Source organism: Berghia stephanieae, chromosome 2, assembly GCF_034508935.2.
Source record: "Berghia stephanieae isolate SIO BIC M18660-M18661 chromosome 2, UCSD_Bste_1.3, whole genome shotgun sequence".
Taxonomy (NCBI): domain Eukaryota; kingdom Metazoa; phylum Mollusca; class Gastropoda; order Nudibranchia; family Aeolidiidae; genus Berghia; species Berghia stephanieae.
Genome location: NC_088361.1, coordinates 76360910 through 76375909, shown reverse-complemented (window position 1 = coordinate 76375909; position 15000 = coordinate 76360910). Strand labels below are relative to the sequence as shown.

Sequence of the window (15000 nt, the reverse complement as noted above, 5' to 3'; positions counted from 1 at the left end):
TTGGCGTTCCAGTCCATGTGTGGCCGATCGCCTGGAAACGATATGATGTCGGTTTGATTAGGTGCTGACAATGGACAATAAAGCCCAAAATATAGGACTTGGGTTTAATTTCCTTGTTTTATATTGGAGAACCAATGCTGTTTCCTAAAGAACAAAAATTATAAATGTCATATTTTGGACTTTTTAAACTTCAAATTCACTTTACGTCATCTGACTCCGACCTAACACCGGAGTGAGACGGTGGGCCATAATTGGTCGGAGTCGGATGACGTAAAGTGAATTTGAAGTTTAAAAAGTCCAAAATATGACATTTATAATTTTTGTTCTTTAGGAAACAGCATTGGTTCTCCAATATAAAACAAGGAAACTAAACCCAAGTCCTATACAATTGCAATCTGAGAAATATCACACGACTTTTTAAAAAATCGGAATGAAATTTTCATGAGAAAAATGTCATTTTCTAAAATATTACTGTGAATATAATCCGACGTAGATGTGAGCTGAAGTAAAATAATTCTAGTCTTTGGGCTATTTTGTAGGTGCTTTTATTTTATTATCGAAAGGTTGTGTCATAAACAATAGGCATAATGATACTGTTATAATTTACTATATGCTCTCAAATATTTATTAGCTTTTAGCTAAGTCCTTACAAATGTTCATATCTTTGAGAGTTGCAGGATTATTTCAAATTGTTTTCGGCATGACTCAATAATTAACGACTGAATCCATAGAGCCAATTAAATACAGATGCCAACAATCTACCATTAAAAATTTATCAGAATTTAGTTTAAGACATAATTTTGTCAGGGACTGCAAGGTAGATTTATTTCACTTTTTTATTTCTATTGAAATTATAGAGACTTTTTAAAGTAAAATAGATAATAATGTTTTAAGCGATGTATTTTTGGTTGACTCTATTTTGGAAGGTGTTGTGATGGTTACTTTGAGATCCAAGCCTTGATCATTAAAGTCTAATACTAAAATCATGCAGCAAATGAAGAATACTAAAATAAATAAAGAAACGATTTGGCAACAAACCTAAAAAGACGGTACTATATTCACCCTAATTGGTGCCAATTTCATTCTGAAGTTCGGGGTGGGGGGAAGGGGAGGCAGGATTTGTAGATAGTTTATCTTGTTATGTCCACACATTTATAGATTTACCAGGGTCTTAATCAGAGCCCTTTGTACAACTTTCAACCACATTCGTCACAGTATGTCGGCTATCCGTCCAAGCAAACTTGGTTGAAACTTGACAAGTGCTGATAAAAAAGCTCTCACCAGCCTTATTCGAAGTTGTTTATTATTCTGCCGTCTTATGGTAAAAGGACGTAAGCTAAAATTATCGAAAATGTGTTAGAAATTCTAAGGATCTGTTTTATGTTTCAATTTCAAAATTCTGTAAGTAGATAGTTCTGATAGTGTTAAAGTGCGCATTACACTACATGACCCAGAAACGGGGATTCCCATAATATAAAGAGCTTATTTTGGTTTACGTTGGACCATACGTCCTTTTACCATATTATGGCTGCAGTATTGGCGCTGAAGGAATAGTTACAAATCTTGACAGTCTTTGTCATTGAAGCAATAATCTGGAACTGCGTTGCATCAACTTAATTTATGTTATTGCATCAGCGAGTCGAAAGGTTAATTTGTAAAGTGATACTCTACAAAAACATTGGTTAACATAAGACATAAAATAGATAAAAGATGTTTAAGCACAGATAATAAAAAAAAACACGTATCGCCTGTCATCAGTTTTCAAATTAATCCGTAACATTGGTGATTTAAGCAGACGTTTGAGGACGTCTGGCTTGATGCACCACCGATCAGTATTATTGTGCAGTAGTCATGACTGAAAATCGAAAACGTCAACTCGGAGACTTGAAAGCCAACCAGGGTTCATGCATGATGCCAATGTACTATGAATTCGTCTCTTTCAAAACATCTAGCAATCAATATATTGTGGAGTGGGGGGGGGGGGGGGGGTAATAATTGGCAAATCGAGATTATTGGGCCACGAACATTGGTGAAAAGCGATTTAAAGACAAAAATCTTGTTTTCTTAAATGGTAATACACTGAATGTTTCAACTGTCATATAAGAAAAAATATATGTGTGTGTGTGTGTGTGTGTGTGTGTGTGTCTGTGTGTGTGTTTGTGTGTGTCTGATGGAATTAGTGTTCGTGTGAGTTCGATTGTGCACGGAGTTGGATGTATGGTGGTGATGTTCATACGTTATTAAATTGTGCGTAACGTATCTACATCCCTTTGAGACTTCGGTGTAGGGCGCTTTAATATTATTATTATTATAATTATTATTATTATTATTATTATTATTATTATTATTATTATTATTATTATTATTATTATTATTATTATTGTTATTATCATGATTATTATTATTATTATTATTATTATTATTATTATTATTTATTATTATTATTATTATTATTATTATTATTATTATTGTTATCATTATTATTATTATTATTATTATTATTATTATTATTATTATTATTATTATTATTATTATTGTTATTGTTATTATCATGATTATTATTATTATTATTATTTATTATTATTATTATCATCATCATCATCATCATCATCATCATCATCATCATCATCATTATTATTATTATTATTATTATTATTATTATTATTATTATTATTATTATTATTATTGTTGTTGTTATTATCATGATTATTATTATTATTATTATTATTATTATTATTATTATTATTATTATTATTGTTATTATTATTATTATTATTTTATTATTATTATTATTATTATTATATTATTATTATTATTATTATTATTATTATTATTATTATTATTATTATTTATATATTATTATTATTATTATTATTATTATTATTATTATTATTATTATTATTATTATTATTATTATTATTATTATTTTATTGTTATTATATATTATATTATTATTATTATTATTATTATTATTATTATTATTATTATTATTATTATCATTCATATATTATTATTATTTATTATTATTATTATTATTATTATTATTATTATTATTATTATTATTATTATTATTATTATATATTATTATTATTATTATTATTATTATTATTATTATTATTATTATTTATTATTATTATATTTTTATTATTATTCATTAATTATTATTATTTATTATTATCTATTATTATTTTATTATTATTATTATTATTATTATTATTATATATTTATTTGCGATCCCATTTCAATAGAGGCAACATGTATGGAGGGATAAGCTCTCAATTGTTCAATACAATTTGCTGTCTGTTATTGCATTGGCCATGGCTTCCTGTTAAAATAATCTACTGAGGGAATGTACTTCACACTGTTTTAATGCATTGTAAGTAGAATTAGTTACCCGACACACATTCAAAGCAGCCTGGCCTGGCCAGCTCTTATTCGTGACTCGGTCTCAATCCTGCATTAGAAACATAGAAGGAACTGGGCGCTCAAAACTTAATTTCTTCTTCCTCTTTAAGGCGGATTCTCAAAACAAGAATTGCCGAGGCTATTTAAACATAATAGCAGATTGAGCTGGTGGGTCACATAAGTTGTCACGTGATAAACATCTACAATTTTTTTTGTTTCTGAACGATTTTTGCGAAATTGTCCAAATCCTTCATTGATTTTATTAGGTTTGTCTTTTTTCCCTTCTGAATATCATGGTGCGTGGTCGTTCTTCGTGTCTTTTTCTTGTTTCAGTAACACAAATATTGATATATAAATGCTTCTATTAACTTGTGGGGTTGATGGCTGAGTGGTGCACTGTAATCCGAAAGATCAATTAAAATGTTACGGATAACATCCTGAATTTGATTTCTCCAGAAATGTTATGGGTCCTTTATTTTTTGTTGCTGTTGTTTGTTTTGTTTTGTCTTTGTCTTTGTCTTTGTTTTTTGTTTTGTGTCTTTCTCTTTTTATGTATGTCGGGGGACTGTTTCACATTGAATTTTGTAATTTGTTGCATTCAGTTTAAGAACTGCTCGGTGGATCGATTAGAAATGCATGCGTGAGAGTGTTTGTTATTTGGAGAGGAAGGGAGAGTTGCAATCTAAATTGAATCAGTCCATTGGTCTGAATTGATTTCATTATTATTATATGATGAGACATTTTTAATTTACATAACTATGCATAAAGTTTGCGTGTTAAAAAATTGAACATGCTTTCAGGTTTTCATTTTACGAAATTGAGGAAATTGCCCTTTCCGATCCGTTAATTGTAGTAACGTCTAATATTAACGCCCTTTTTCACATGTCGCCATCTCAGGATGACATCAAAGTCTGTGTACAATAGCACATTGTATTGAATAATGACAATTCCGCCGTGAAAACTGTTTCTATGTCAAGATCGTATCCATATCTTGATTTTGTGACGTTAAAGGGGGCATTTAAATCAACCTCAATGATCAGTGTGTATTAGACTTTGTGATATCGGATTGGCAATGAGCATGATCAGATATCGATTGGGTTACGATTTGAAAAGAATTGTCTTTATGATACTCAAAGACATCTTGATCTGAAATTGATCACGGAATCTGTTATTGAAAAAGGAAAATCACAGTTTCCTGTCTACCTTTGGTTAGGATTCAACATTGTCATGGGTGTCAGTGGGTTTGTAATGGCGGGTGGTAATGATAAACAAATAATGGAATTGTTAACATCAAACGATAGGGGAGTGAGGGAAGGGTGAGAGAGAGAAAGAGAGAGAGAGAGAGAGAGAGAGAGAGAGAGAGAAAGAGAGAGAGAGAGAGAGAGAGAGAGAGAGAGAGAGAGGTGAGCCACCAAAAGATTTTTTCCAACCAATGTAAAATTTCTCCCCCGCGAAATGAGATGGATAGATTAAATTTTTGTATCAATCGACACAGCTTTTATTTACGAGAAATACAGGTCTAGAAACAAAAATAAACGAAATACAAAGTGACCATAAATGTGTTTTTGCAATGCATTTTAATTGGGGAGAAGTGTACATGGGACGGTGAGAAGTTGGCCATCACGATGGGGAGAAGTGTACATGGGACGGTGAGAAGTTGGCCATCACGATGGGGAGAAGTGTACATGGGACGGTGAGAAGTTGGCCATCACGATGGGGAGAAGTGTACATGGGACGGTGAGAAGTTGGCCATCACGATGGGGAGAAGTGGACCAGGGCGAGGAGAAGTGGGCCAGCACAAAATATGTTTTCTTTGATATATAATATTGATATTGAACTCAGGGAAAAATGGAGCTAAACTTGAAACAAAATAGAGACATAAAAATGTTTTGAAAATATAGATAAAAGAACATAAATTTTTCATATGATCAATTTTACTTAATCAGATCAATGCCACCAAATTTAATGACTAAGATTTAATAGTTTTTAGTCCAAGCAGTTATTACTCTCTTGAATATAAGGGAATGTGTAATATTGCCGTTATTTTATCTTTATGAATAGATCTATTTGCTATATCCTCAAAGCTAGGCTTTTCAAATTGTGGTATGCGTTACCTTTGCGTAAAACAAGTTACGAATTCCGTTCTATGATTTTTCTTTGCAAGCGCCAAGATGACCTCCATTGATTTGGTGAACCAAATTCTCATTCCACACAAGAACACCCAAACTTTGTCACAATGAATATCAATGGAGGTCATCTTGGCGCTTGGAAAGAAAAATCAAAGAACGGAATTCGAATAAAATTGTCTCCTTCATCCACCATGGCTCATCAAGAATTCCCAGTGATCTCTCTCGAACCCCATAGAGAACATTTTTTTGAGAGAAAAAAACCCGACCAAATCAAACTTAGTCCTGCTGCAGAGATGATGCGACAGATTGTCACCATATGTCTCCTACCTCTTGGCACGATTTGATCAAAATGTTTACTTCCCCGTGTTGCTAATAGCGTTGGGACTTTATGTGCAATGGAAATGCCGACTTCGTCTAAGGAAAGTTGTGGAACAGGTTACTGGAACATCTGGCTGCACATTCGTTTCCGTCCCGTGAATTCGGATATTTTGCTTTTTTGCAATATCATCTCATAATCAAGACTTTTAAGCTTAAAAGCTTTATCACATCCGAGTTCATGTTGCCAAATGATGTGCTATAATATAATTGTGTCAATAGTTTGGGCATAGATTTTTCGCCTATCTCTTTATGAACGTGCTGCCACTGTACGGGAGATTCCACACTTCAGAACATTGCCGGCCTGGCCCACTTCTCCCCATCCTCACATGATAAAGATATGAGAGTCATGAGGGCTAATTAAAAGAATTTAAAGAATGTAAATATATGCATTCTAACACAAATTATTCTTATTTATTATCAAATTGTAAACTTTAATTTTTGTCAAGCCTAAATATATTTGCAGGTGATTTAATTAAGTGGTAAAATTAGGATTTATGTAATGAAAGTGAAGATCGTTTCTGTTTTGTTTAAACTTGATCAAGAACCAAAACAATAACACGTGTAAAACTAAATTAATCCCGTAAGCTTTTATATTCTTAGCAAAATAGAATTGATCCAAAGTTATGATGCGTGGCGTCCACTTCTCCCCTAACCACTTCTTCCCGTTCCCCCTAAATATCAAAGTAACAAATTAGGAAGCAGTCACTGAAAGGGTATAACCGAAACTGTGCCATAGAAAGCAGAAAGAAAATACAATTTTTAAAAAGTCATCCCCCAAAAACAGCCATGTTCAGACAGACATCTGGAAAGCGGAGTGGTTTAGATTTCAACACTGTTTAAAGTGTCTTGAAAGGAACAACAACAAAAAACAATATTAAACAATAAGCTTCTTCTTGCAAGCAACAATTCTTTATCCACTTTTTAATCCTGGATGATTTATTTACAATTTGTGTTTTCAACGTTGACCAGAAAATTAATTAGATCTAGACGTCTATACTCGTCAAAGAATCTCAAACTTGCGGCATTAAAATGATTTTAAGGGAAAAGTTTGTTTTCCTGGTAAAATCTTTTAAATGTGTTTTGCCAGAGTAAGGTTGATCAATTCTACTGGGATCAAGCTTATTTTTAAATAATTAGTTATTTATGAATTAAATTGCTTCGGTGGAAGAAGAGTAGTTCCAGAGACTCGAATGCATCAATTTAAAAATTCTGAATACAATAAAACACAACCAGGTACCCGTCCACAAGCGTAGAAAAAGTAAATCAGATTAGAATGAATGAAGGCAAATATGCGTTTTATTACTATTCCTATTTGGAACGTCATAATGTGGGTCGGTAGAGACAATGAATGAGGATTTTTATTTCTTACAATTATTAGAATTATCAAGTAAACTCTGGATGTAGTTTATTATGATATAATTTTCGCTATTAACTTTGTTTTCATGTGTCATAGTTGTTATCATCATCATCAGCATCATCATCATCATCATCGCCATCGTCATCATCAAATCTTTCATTATAAATACGGCGAGACGGAACACGTTTTTCCCATGATAATAACAAGAAATGAAGTGAGCAGAGATGTGCCAGGAGACAATTGAGAATTTAAAATTTTGGGGAGTTGAACCCACGACCCCAATGTTACAGCAAATAGAGGAACGCACTACAGGTGACGCAATCCACCACTCCAAATAGAAATTGATTTCAAATGTGGTCATTATCTTGAGTCCCTCTCGCGACTTCTTGAGGTCATGAGATCAACACAAAAACACCACGAAAGTTTATTGGTGAGCTAGCAGTTAAGCTATAAACTCTATTCTCAACAAAAACATAATATACATAGGCGATTGAGACATGAGTAAATATTAATTCTGAAAAGAAAGTGAAGCAGGCATTTATGTTGGTAATAACAAGAAATGAAATCAGTAGAGAAGTGTCAGAAGACAATGAAGAATAAAAACGTTTAGACGATGGGAGATTGAACTCACAAACCAACCGTTACGGCACTACCGCCTAGTCACGAGAGGGACGCTATCCATTTGACGCCATCCACCGCGAAAAAAAGAATGTGGATTCGAATGTAGTAAATATCTTGAGATCTAGTAAGATAACTGATCATAGAATACTGTTTGGCGAAAGATTCCTTATGACTTTAAAAGAATACCAAATATTGCTCTTGTACTTACGAAACAAACTCATCTATCTAAACATACCCTGAATCCACTTTAAACAAGAGAAATCTCTTACTTTTACCACACAGGCAAAAATAAAAGAACCGAAACAGCAAACACTTGATCTTGCTAAAGAAAGATGCGTAGTCAAGTAAGTCAAGCTACGGTATCGTTTTAGAATATTTCCCGTACACTATGTGATCAATATAAACAGTACCTAGACACAAAGCAATAAATCTTTACACTCGAGTACACAAAAAAATCTCCCGGCGAACAGTCCATTATCATTTACTATAGCATTTCCCCTTTATTTTCATCATGTTGAGCGTTTTGGAGTAAATTCTCCGTGTTTTATTTTCGACGAATAAAGACACGGCGAAGAGTGATAAATATCTATTGACATCTTAAAGGCTTTCAGTTTATTTTCTTTTAGGAGTGTTCGATGGGTTTGGGATTTTATAAATCCATCTTTATCCTTGAACGCCAAGAAATGCTTTAAAGATTTTTAAAAAGTTTTATGCACGTATACAGGGCATTGGTTTCATAATTCTAAGTGACTACTTCAAAGCCTCCATTTTCATTGGGATAATCTAGTTTTCTGCAGCGTTTAAGGGAGGTTAGCAATGTGATGCTTACTACCCTTCAGATGTTAAGTACATTCCGACAGATATTAGATCCATCTACGAAATCACTGCTTGGGAGACAGAGAGGCATACCGTCTAGACGGCCAGAACACTACAATTAAATTTATATAAAATTATCACCAGTGTATTTCACTACATGGCGTTATCAAACTAAATTCTCACTCACTGAGAATGGAACTTCTTACCTCCTGATAAGCGGTAAGACGTGCTACAATGGGTTACCTATGTGACAATTTTATTTCTGCTGTGAATCCTCGCTTCACCACAAAACACAATCATTGTACACGAGTGGACGAGCACAGATCATTAGAGTGGCTTTTTTTCTATTTTAAAAAATATCGGTATATTTCCAACCATCTTTTTCCCATAATATGCCTCTGTCTCTTTTATCTGTCTATTTCCTATCGTGAATACTCCGCCATCACCATCATCTCCTCATGTGTCTTTTGGTCTGTCCAAGGGATCCTCAGCATTCCACTTGTGAACCACAACTCAGCAGCTTCTATTCTCTTTACAATCTGCCTTCTCAGCATCGCCGTTTTTCATCGCTTTGTTAATATTTGTACAATAATTTAGAATTGCAAAAGACTCATTTTAGTGTAATCATTTGTAAGGCTGTTTTTGCTTGACCAATCAGGTATTTTATCTCGGTTTCGCATCTTCCATCGGCTGTTATGATGGTGTCAAGATATTTTAATTGCATAACTTGATTCAGGACTTTACCGTTTGTTTTCGTGGAACAAGGTGGTATATTTTTCTTTCGGGTTTTGTTCCATTTAGGCATAGACCAATTTTCTCGCTTTCAGGTCACGATCTTATAACCAATTTCTGTAGGTCTTTATCATTCCCTGCCACAAGGTTTGTGGCATGTCAAATATTCGTTAAAGTTTATCTTTTGACCTTTAGTCCTGGCATATCTATAATGTGCTTATTTACCCACTGTAAATGAAGAATATGTCTGGGGAGAGCACACGACCTTGTCTCATTCCTCTCTTTATAAGTTGGAACTTACATGTCTGTTTTTCTACTCTCCCTGCTGCTGAATGTTCCCAGTACATGTATTTCTTAATGATTCTTAGGTCGGCCTCTTCCATCAACATCCAGGTATTTAAGTAAATAGCTTTGATCAGAATGTATCAACTGCTTTGGTATAGTCAATATAACATATAAAAGGTCTTTTTATCTCTAAACTTCTTTCTATTCAGTGTAAAATGTGTTGACTATGCCTTTGTTTTCCAAAAAAAAACACAGTATTTCTCTTCTATCTCTGGCTTTATTCTGTTCCTTGCTCTTTTCATTGCTTGCAATGGTTAAAACACGGAAACATGCATGGTTTGATATGGCCAGATATGACAGCTTGAGCAAGACAGCCGTTCAATGTACGGTGGAAGGTCAAAGAAGAAGAGGAAGACAAAGGAAAATGTGGCTGGATAACATCAAAGAATGGACACGATTGACAGTGTATGAGAAAGCCAATTCAATGACCGAGATGTGTGGCACCGTGTTGTGAAGGCTGCATGCCACAAGTTCTCCCCGACGACCATCCGATCATGGGAATGAGTGAGTGAGTGAAGGCTCTTTTCATTATAATGCCTAACAACATTGATACGTGACTAATCTAGCTGATGGTACGGTGAAGCTCGCAATCCTTTGCTGCTAGTTTCTTTGAGAGAGTGGTGAATACCGATTTTTATAGGTTTTTCGGGATGTGACCTGGTTCTTATATTTCATTCAGCAGTATTGTGCGCTGATGTCCGATGATTCCAAGGTGCCAGGATGGTTCAAGCATTTCTATGATGATGTTGTCAGGACCTGGAGTTTTTCCTGCTTGCATCTTCTTCATTGCAGGTTTTACCTTCTCTTCCATAATTGATGGTCCTTCAAAATTTGACTTTATTATTTTTCTTTCAGGGCTTTCATCATCATAAAGTTCTTTTATATATTCTCACCATCAATTCAAAATTTCACCTTTTTTCCATTATTTATATGTCCGTCTGATGAGTTTATGCATCCACTTACCGAGCAAGTTTTCTTACTGTTGCTTATTTCTTTTCTCCTTCAGTGAATGTTTGTTGGATTCATTAATATACAAGTTGTCCATATACAAGACTCCCAATTGTGTACAAATATTCTTACACCATCCAGGCTTTATAGATATGAAAAAAATGTTGTCTATGACATCGTCGATCGAAGCAAAGAGGAAGAAGAAGAGGATTATATTAAAGGGCGATAAAATCGGATTGAGTCCCGATAGTTCAGTTGGTAGAGCCACGCAAAGGAACAAAGAGAACAACCCTGGTTGAAGTCGAGGAATTTTTTTTCTGACCCACCCACCCCCCCCCTCTCCCTGTCCACCCAACAGTGACTGGGTTGCTGGTTCTGTTTGATATGGCGAAAGTACTCGGCGATAGATTAGCCTTCTATCCTAATGGTAGCAAGCAATTGTCCATTTCACTCTGTAGAAACCGGCATAAACCCCAGTCTCATGGGCCTGCTTTATGATATAGTAATTGATCTAAAGCATTTCAGTGATAGTAAATCATGTCGAATTATTAGTGTGTTAATAATGAATTTTAGCTTTTGCTAAGTGCAATATCCAATAATTGTGCTCATGGCGCTTTACAAATGTCCCGAGCAAACTGCCATTCTTAGCATGTCGGAAAGGCGTATTTAATATATATTTTTGGACACAGACAAAACTGTCCCCTGAGTGCGGTGAAGGAATGTGAGTAAAATGGCCTTTCCCAAGGACTCGAACCAGGAAGGAGCCTACCAGTCCAAAGGCAAGTGCCACAACGCATGACAATGATGCCGTATTATTGTGTGAGACACACTGTCCCATTTGCATACTCACTTGACTTAGTCACGAGTCCAGACATGGCAGTAAGCAATGAGGGATTATTTTTATTTTTTACTTGGATCCCGCAAAAAATAGTGCTGATCTCCCCTTGTTGAGTACTTGTGGAATCTACTTCTCCATAACATTCACACTTGACTGGATACGCAATACTAACACTCCGTTACCCTGGAGAGTTAGATGGAAACAAATGTTTTCATTACGATGTAGACTCGTCTATTTTTTATCCCCTATAGTGATGCTCTCATAAATATAATTCGAAACGCACGAGTATACCAGGATCAGAAAGATGTACAGAAAGAACAGGAGGCGAGAGGAATAAAAAAATGGCCCTTATTAATTGGATCAAATGCAATTTTGTAGGCAATAAAACATATCAACTTCCCTGTACAAATCTTTAAAAATTGAGAATGAGTATTGATACGGCTTTTGTATTTTACATAAAAAGAGATATTTGATTATCGAATTAAAAATTTAGTATATTAAATTTTATAATTTTAATCTATTTAAAAAGCCTCGAGTGATTAAGCACAACTTTATTTGATTTGGAAACATATGATCTATCATTGTGCAACACAAACGTATGGCAGAAATGCCCAAATAATTGAAAAAAATGATAAACATCGTCTCTTCTGAGGCCATTCTATGCTCTTTGAAAATAATGGATTTGTTTTATGCAAATTATCAGATTTCTGATAATCGGGTGCAAATTATGAGCTTATACATCATTTTCCTAATAGAGAATTATCTTGTTTTGCTTTGTTTTTATTTGAGTTGTTCTAAAAAATAATGTGTGTTGTCAAAAATTGTCCTCAGAATTTATTCCTGTAGTATTTAATCACCAATGTGTTGCAGCCTTATTGATTATAACGTATTACATTTACAGTTCACCATCTGAAGAGACGGTCAATGTAAATGGGTTGTAATTATACCTTTCCGTGACCGTAATACGACAAAGTAGCACAAAGAAAACAGACACAAGACTTACAGATTTGGGTCAAGGGGTCGTTGAAGTCGATTGATTTTGCTGATGGCGTTGATATAACCTAAATGTGTTGCAAGCGCTGTAAAATCCTTAAAAACATAAAACAAAACGATTTTGCTGACGTAGTCACTTTGTGAAAACTCTGGCTGATTGATGTTGAATTTCTGAACTAGTGAAACTGTTAACCGGTTAACTGTCGTACTTCTGAAAGACACGTGTTTAAAAGTGTGGCCAGAACTTGTCCTTGCGATCGATTTTAATGACCCTCTTCTTTGTAAGAATTCTCTAACCTGGGACTTGGCGAATCCGGAATCCAACAGGCATGTACAAAAGGGTAACAAAATTTAACAACAACAAGAAAACTTGATCAGCAAGCGGATGCATAAAATCAACAGACGGAGAGATGATAGTTGGAAAAGGTGAAATTTTGAATAGTTGGACAGAATGTACACTCCAGCACGGTTTTCTCGCACACACGGTTTCCTCGAACTCATTCGAATGTCCCTATTTTTTCCTTATTATTCTTTGTTGTCATTCCATTCCTTCCTCGAACAAATTTTTACATCGAACACGATTTCCTCGAACTAATTTTACTCAGCGAATATTAAATATACAATTACTGAAAGGGTTTTATTTATGGACCCGGTAATTTCGAACTCTGATGATTTACAGCATTGACAGTTACGTATCTGTTTATATTGGGTATCAATCTACACTGCAGGCGTGCCTATTTACATGCAGATACATACAGCCGCTCACACACTCTATCACTGTTTCGCATAACCGACAGCTCTCTGCCGATTCTTATTACTTCACCATTTGTTCTGGTTTCAATGTCACGCGCAATTATTTTCAAATGATTGGCTACGACGGTAAATTAATGTTGTGATATAGCAATCCCCCCGCCCTCTACACACACACACACCAACGGATTGTAGCATGTCATATATAGAGTTATCTTCCTCAACATATCAATAAAGTTTTGTCTAGGGTCTATTCCAAGGGAAGACTGGAATAATCCAAGTAATTGCTGTAACACAGCGCCGCAAATTGAGCTAGGGAGAAATATTTTTTTTCTCTCCTTAAGGCCACATAACCTGATGGATATTCGACCTAGGTATCCTTCAAGTGCCTGGCAAAATCCATACCTCTGAGCCACACACACACACACACACACACACACTCACACACACACACAGACACACACACACAACCATCAAGTCTTTATGGCAAAGCATAGTTTCCTCGAACGTTTTTGCATGTCCCAAGGAGTTCGGGGAAACCGTGCTGGATGATGAAAAGTGTTCTGTTGCTATTGACACTGGATTTAAAAAAACTGCAAGAGATGTACAGATCGTCAAAAGTTTGGGAGTAAAAACTATCAAAAAACCCGAATCTAATCCGGCTCCCAAATATCGAGTGGCCGGAGACTCGAAGTCGAAAGGTTCGCTTCAAAAAACAAAATATGACTTAGAAAGTATAATCGAGACAAAATTTATTTTGCTAGCATTGTAACTGACTGAAATAATGTGATTAATCAAATCACACTTTCTGTTTTGTTTGTATCTTTCTTTTTTGGTTCAGTTAGAGTTTCATTGATCTAAATATCATAGAATTGACAGTTGGTGACAGTCTATATTCATCATGTGGCTTTGGCAAAATTCATATCAAATATGAAACGGAACGAAATATATCAATACCGAATGTCTTGCTAGTTTCCTCTTTGGAAATCTTTGAGTTGAAAAGTATGAAGACTGGTATCTTACCTGCCATTGTGTACTAGATAGCTTGATGTTACCAGCACAAAATAACCGAAATATTCAACGTCCATACAACGCCCACTTATAAAAGTCTACCCAGTCAGAGACTAGAAATCGCTCATAAGAACCGACTTTTTTAGTCTCTTGCTTTGCTCAGGCTTAAGACTGGTAAAGAACTAAATCTAGTCCGCATATATAATAATGAGCCTTGCTGTGAATGAAAGAAGTAAAAACAAGTGGTTCGATTAGGACACCCAAATCCCTAGCCAAATAGGATTACATTGCCTCGCGAGTAATTAACAATAAAAAAAAGGAGTTCTGTCTTGTTGGCCAGTCGTAAGAAGCCTGATTATCACATAAAAACGATTAACTATTGGTTTGAATTGGCTGAAATAAATTTTCATAAAATTTGATTAGCCTATTATTCTTTGTTTAGACAAAAACTCTTAGAGTATTCGCTACGGACAATAGCCAGGTGCCCATTCATAATTGAGTGAAATTAATAGAAATTTAAGCATATACCTAATCTTCTTAAACATTTTCCGAACCATAAAATTGTACATGTATCTCAACTGTAAATTATTAGTTGTTGTTTTGCTTTTTGTTTTGTTTGTTTGTTTTTGTTAAGTTGATTGTTTTTGTGTTTGGGGTGTTGTTTTTTTTAATTTTAT

At 34.5% G+C, this 15000-nt stretch overlaps 1 protein-coding gene across 13 annotated transcripts in view; it reads left to right on the top strand.

The window, feature by feature from the left end:
• Positions 1-15000, top strand: part of LOC144965547 (kin of IRRE-like protein 2) — a 220224-nt gene that overhangs the window by 165911 nt on the left and 39313 nt on the right. The gene's annotated exons all lie outside the window — the stretch shown is intronic.